This window comes from Herpailurus yagouaroundi, unplaced genomic scaffold (genome assembly GCF_014898765.1).
Source record: "Herpailurus yagouaroundi ecotype Mexico unplaced genomic scaffold, PumYag 180, whole genome shotgun sequence".
NCBI classification, from domain to species: Eukaryota; Metazoa; Chordata; class Mammalia; order Carnivora; family Felidae; genus Herpailurus; species Herpailurus yagouaroundi.
Window position 1 is genome coordinate 3915033 of NW_024412411.1, and position 6616 is coordinate 3921648.

Here is a 6616-nt window from a genome sequence, read left to right on the forward strand (position 1 = left end):
TGGTTGTGATTTCTCCTCTTTCATTCTTGATTTTATTTATTTGGGTCCTTTCCTTTTTCTTCTTGATCAAACTGGCTAGTGGTTTATCAATTTTGTTAATTCTTTCAAAGAACCAGTTTCATTGGTTTCATTGATCTGTTCTACAGTTTTTTTTTTTGGTTTTGATAGCATTAATTTCTGCTCTAATCTTTATTATTTCCTGTCTTCTGCTGGTTTGGGGTTTTATTTGCTGTTCTTTCTCCAGCTCCTTAAGGCATAAGGTTAGATTGTGTATCTGAGATCTTTCTTGCTTCTTTAGGAAGGCCTGGATTGCTATATACTTTCCTCTTATGACCACCTTTGCTGCGTCCCAGAGGTTTTGGGTTGTGGTGCTATCATTTTCACTGACTTCCATATACTCTTTAATTTCTTCTTTAATTGCTTGGTTAATGCATTCATTCTTTAGTAGGATGTTCTTTAGTCTCCAAGTATTTGTTATCTTTCCAAATTTTTTCTTGTGGTTGATTTCAAGTTTCATAGCATTGTGGTCTGAAAATATGCATGGTATGATCTCGATCTTTTTGTACTTACTTAGGGCTGATTTGTGTCCCAATATGGTCTATTCTGGAGAACATTCCATGTGCACTGGAGAAGAATGTATATTCTGCTGCTTTAAAATGAAATGTTCTGAATATATCCGTTAAGTCCATCTGGTCTAGTGTGTAATTCAAAGCCATTGTTTCCTTGTTGATTTTTTGATGAGATGATCTGTCCATTGCTGTGAGTGGGGTGTTGAAGTCTCCTACCATTATGGTATTACTATCAATGAGTTTCTTTATGTTTGTGATTAATTGATTTACATATTTGGGTGCTTTCATATTGGTGCATAAATGTTTACAAATGTTAGGTCTTCTTGGTGGATAGACCCCTTGATTATGATATAATGCTCTTCTGCATCTCTTGATACAGTCTTTATTTTAAAGTCTAGATTGTCTGATATAAGTATGGCTACTCCGCTTTCTTTTGTTGACCATTAGCTTATTAGCTTGATAGATAGTTCTCCATCCCCTTATTTTCAATCTGAAGGTGTCTTTAGGTCTAAAGTGGGTCTCTTGTAAACAGCATATAGATGGATTTTGTTTTCTTATCCATTCTGTTACCCTATGTCTTTTGATTGGAGCATTGAATCCACTGATGTTTAGAGTGAGTACTGAAAGATATGAATTTATTGCCATTATGATGCTTGTAGAGTTGGAGTTTCTGGTGGTGTTCTCTGGTCCTTTCCAATCTTTTGTTGCTTTTAGTATTTATTTATATGTATATTTTTTCATCTTTCCTCCCCTCAGAGAGTCCCCCTTAAAATTTCTTGCAGGGCTGGTTTAGTGGTCACGAACTCCTTTAATTTTTGTTTGTCTGGGAAACTTTATCTCTCCTTCTATTTTGAATGACAGCCTTGCTGGATAAAGAATTCTTGGCTGCATATTTTTCTGATTCAGCACACTGAATATATCCCGCCACTCCTTTCTAGCCTGCCAAGTTTCTGTGGATAGGTCTGCTGCAAACCTGGTCTGTCTTCCCTTGTAGGCTAGGGACTTTTTTTTCCCTTGCTGCTTTCATGATTCTCCCCTTGCCTCAGTATTTTGTGAATTTGACTATGATATGCCTTGTTGATGGTCGGTTTTTGTTGAATCTAATGGGAGTCCTCTGTGCTTCCTGGATTTTGATGTCTGTGTCTTTCCTCAGGTTAGGAAACTTTTCTGCTATGATTTGCTCACAAAACCCTTCTACTTCTATTTCTCTCTCTTCCTCCTCTGGGACCCCTATGATTCTGATGTTGTTCCTTTTTGATGAGTCACTGATTTCTCTAATTTTTAAATTGTGCTCTTTTGCCTTAATCTTCCTCTTTTTTTCTGCTTCGTTATTCTCTATACGTTTGTCCTCTATATCTCTGATTCTCTGTTCTGCCTTGTCCATCCTTGCTACTGCTGCATCCATCCGTGATCGCAGCTCAGTTATAGCATTTTTAATTTCATTCTGGCTATTTTTTACTTCTTTTATCTCTGCAGAAAGGGATTATAATATATTTTCAACTCCAGCTAGTATTCTTATTATCGTGATTCTAAATTCTGGTTCAGACATCTTGTTTGTGTCTGTGTTGGTTAAATCCCTGGCTGTCGTTTCTTCGTGCTCTTTCTTTTGGGGTGAATTCCTTCGTTTTCTCATTTTGAAGGGAGAAAAGGAATTAATGAGGTAGAAAAATTGAAGTTAAAAAAATTAAAATTAAAAAATATTAAAATTAAAAATTTAAAAAAAACACACACACAAATCGAATAGATGATGCTAGATTCTAGGTGTGTTTTGGTCTGGGTGTAGAAAGTGGTTTGACAGATTAGAGAAACAAAAAAACAAAAAAAGAGGGGGGAGAGAAAAAAAGGAAATCGTTAGAGAATTTGAAAAAAATGAATACACTGAAGTAGACTAAAATACACAAAAGTAGAGAATATAGTAGAAAAAATTATAGAAAAATATTTTTAATAAAAATTAAAAAGAAATATGAATATTTTCATTTTCCGTATTTAAGAAAAAAGAAAAGAAATGAAAAATAGAAAAAAGATTTAAAAAAGAAAAAAGAAAAGACAAAAAATAGAAATAGTTTGAAAATTTGAAAAATTGAATACACTGTAGTAGACTGAAATAAAATAATGGGAGTAAGATAGAATTCGAAAAAAATTCCATAAAAGCAAAAAATATACTAATAAAAATTAAATAAAAATATTTGAAAAAATTGAAAGTAAAAATGAAGTTTTTCTCTTTCTGCATTCAAGAAAAAGAAAAGAAATGAAAAAGAAAAAAGAAAAAGAAAGAAAAAAAGGAAATTGTTTAAAAATTTGAAAAGGTGAGTACACTGAAGTAGACTAAAATAAAATGATGGAAGTAAGGTAGAATTTGAAAAAATTCACACAAAAGTAAAAAGTACAGTAATAAAAATTAAAGACAGATATTTTTAATAAAAATTAAAAATAAAAATGAGTTTTTTCTTTCTATATTCAAGAAAAAGAAAAGAATTGTAAAAGAGAAAAAGGAAAAAGAGAAAAAAAAATCGAATAGATGAACCTGCTAACAGATTGAAGTAGGACTGAAGTTGCTTCGTTTTCCCCTAGAGGTCAGTCCATGTAGCTCTTTATAGTCCATAAATTAAGCCAGTGGTGAGGTTTGTGCTCTTAAATAGCGAAGTTGGCCCAATTGGGCAGGGCCCGCTGTAACAGCTCCACTCTCCACTAGATGGCGCTGCTAGCCTACTGGGGTGGATTGTTGCGGTGCTCGTCGGTGCGCATGAGCATGCGCGGGAGTGGTGAAAAATGGCGCCACCCGGCCACCCATCCGATTGCTCCCGGATCAGCAATCGCGCACTGGTCCTCCGTCTTCAGCTCTCATCCACTCCCCGCTTTTCCACACTCTGTGACCAGGCCCCAGGCAGTATCTCTCTCCCAAGTTTTGTCTCAGATGCAGCTGTTTTCCCCCGGCCCCTTACTTCTGAAGGACTGCGGCTTTGACCTGCTCTGCCCCTCTGCGGGAGGGTCTCACTGAGCAATGGCCTAATGTCGGCTGCACCCAGGAACGCTTGCTCGACCCGGGTGCTGCTGGTGCCCCGAGACTGCGGTCAGGTGACAGCCCGCCCCAGAAAAAGATTGTGAGACAGTGTAGCCGCAGCGTTTCAGGGTCCATGGAAAATTGCAACACACATCTGGCACCAGGCTTCACCTTCAACAACCTTGCCCCAGCACCAGCGAATGTGGCTGCCTTCCAGGGTCTGCTGGGACCAAGTGGCTTCAACAGTCTCTACCAAATGTCCTTCCAGCAGTGGAACCGCTTTTTCCCGTGTGGCCCGAGAACCTCCTGGATCCCACTCTGTTCCTGGGGATTCATCTTTCCCACCAGAGCACCGCCAGGTATGGAGCTGCTGAGTTGCAGCCTTTGTGCTCCCCTTGTTTACAGTCTTAATGGAATTTAAACCCTCTCCTTTCTCCCTTTTTAGTTTAGTCCCTGCGGCTGTTTCCAATTTTCCACTTTCTCTCCAGCTGCTTTTGGGGAGGGGTGTTTTTCCTATATGTTCCCCCCCTCCCCAGTCTCCATCCTCTCTCTGCCCACAATAGGGGTTCCCTACCTTTCAGGGCTTCTTGCTCCCCAAGTTCAGCTCTTTGTGTCGCGTACCTGCTGAATTCTGTGGTTCAGGTTGTGCAGATTGTTGTGTTAATTTTCCTATCAGTTTTCTAGGTGTGTAGGATGGTTTAGTGTTGGTCTGGCAGTATTTCATGGACGCGAGACACACAAAAAGCTTCCATGCTGTTCCACCATCTTGGCTCCTCCCTAGATCTTATTTAAATGATATAGAAAATACTAATATTTTTGTGGAGCTTGTAATTAACTCAGTTGGATTCAAGCCACAAGTTCTGATCTGCCTTCTGCGGCCATGAGTTCAATGTCAGTTCAGTTTTCAGTTTTTGCAATACTATTCAGATTTGTCCCATTTGTGTGCCACATTTGGACCCAGACAGTGGTCTATCCCATACCTCAGTTCTTAGGTCTATGGTATGTACTTGAGCATCAGATCCATGCCTGCAGAGCTAAGGGGTGAGTACAGGAATTATGGGGTTGATCTCTCGAGCTTCGCCCTCTCTACAATCTCTCTGATAGTTTACAGCCTACTGCTACTTCCCTTTTTGGTTCTCTGGCCAAAGACCTGGGCTTCAGATAACTCTATTCTGCTGTATGCTTCTCATTATTACATATGTCTGGGACCAAGTGGCAGGAGGATGCAGAGAGAAAAAAATCAGTGGGGGTTTCCCCACCCTGTTAGGATTGCCGAAACAAAAATTACAGCATTATTTAATTAAGATGGTTTCAGTGTAGGTAGATGTAATACATAAGATAACTCAATGTTTTAGACAGCCACAAGAACCTCACTACCACCTTTGCCATTGGGGCCACCACTGTGAGATTGCCCCTGGGAGATGTGTGGGGTATGGAGAAAGAGAGAACAAAGGAAAACGTGAGATCTTGCCCCTCTGAGTGGGGGAGTTCTATTCCTCTTTGCTTGAGCCAGAGCTAGTGGGTTTCTCCTGCAGCGCTCCCAGTCCGCACCTTGGGTCCCAATTCTGGGTTTAGGGCCATTGAGGATTGAAAAGTGGAAATTTAATGCCAGCTCAGTGATGCTTTAAATTCTGGTCTTCTTTCCAAATCTACCTGCTGTCATTTACTTTTCAGAGTCCTCAAATGCCATTTCCATGCGTTCTGTCCAGGTTTCATAGCTGCAGTCATTGGGGAGACACAGTAGAATGTGTCCATTTCATCTTCCCGTAACTAGAACGTCCCCCCATTATAATATTTAATTCTGCACCAGAGAGGAGTTTTATTTTATTTTTATTTTTTTTCAACGTTTTTTATTTATTTTTGGGACAGAGAGAGACAGAGCATGAACGGGGGAGGGGCAGAGAGAGAGGGAGACACAGAATCGGAAACAGGCTCCAGGCTCTGAGCCATCAGCCCAGAGCCCGACGCGGGGCTCGAACTCCCGGACCGCGAGATCGTGACCTGGCTGAAGTCGGACGCTTAACCGACTGCGCCACCCAGGCGCCCCCAGAGAGGAGTTTTAAAGTCACTCTGAGTAGCACAGGGTTCTAAGTTTAACTAAAACCGAACTAAAATGTAAATGAATTATACTACCAGTACAAATAACTATGTGACAATAGAATAGATACTTTCTAAGCACAGCTAATTGTAAGAGCTCAATTTATGCTCCTGTTTGGTATTTAGCAAGGTGGTTTTTTTTGTTTATAAACTTGTCTTAGTAGACAATGCCTATTTCTGAACATCAGAAACTGAAAAATGTGCAGAGTAGTCCCCTTTATTTTTTTTTTTAATTTTTTTTTCAACGTTTATTTATTTATTTTTGGGACAGAGAGAGACAGAGCATGAACGGGGGAGGGGCAGAGAGAGAGGGAGACACAGAATCGGAAACAGGCTCCAGGCTCCGAGCCATCAGCACAGAGCCTGACGCGGGGCTCGAACTCACGGACCGCAAGATCGTGACCTGGCTGAAGTCGGACGCTTAACCGACTGCGCCACCCAGGCGCCCCTGGAGTAGTCCCCTTTATTCACAGTTTCACTTTCAGTGGTTTCATTTACCTGAGGCCAACCAGGGTCCAGAAGCAGACGATCCTCCTTCTGACACCCTGTCAAGTCAATAGTAGCCTAATGCTCCATCACTATGCCTATGTTTCCACCTCACTTCACCTCAGCATGTAGGCATTTTATCATCTCACATCATCACAAGCAGGGTTAGTACAGTACAAAAAGATAATTTGAGAGACCACATTCACGTAACTTTTCTTATAGTATATTGTTATATTTGTTCTACTTTATTATTAGTTACTGTTCTTAATCTCTTACTGTGCCTAATTTATAAATTAGTATAGGAAAAACATAGTATATTTAGGGTTCAGTACTACCCGCAATTTTAGGCATTTCCTGGGGGTCTTGGAATGTATCCCTTGCAGATATGGTGGGACTACTCTGTTAGCTTTGAGGAAATGTTACTAGTATTATTAGGCTTTATAGTGTAAAAGTGGGGAAAAAA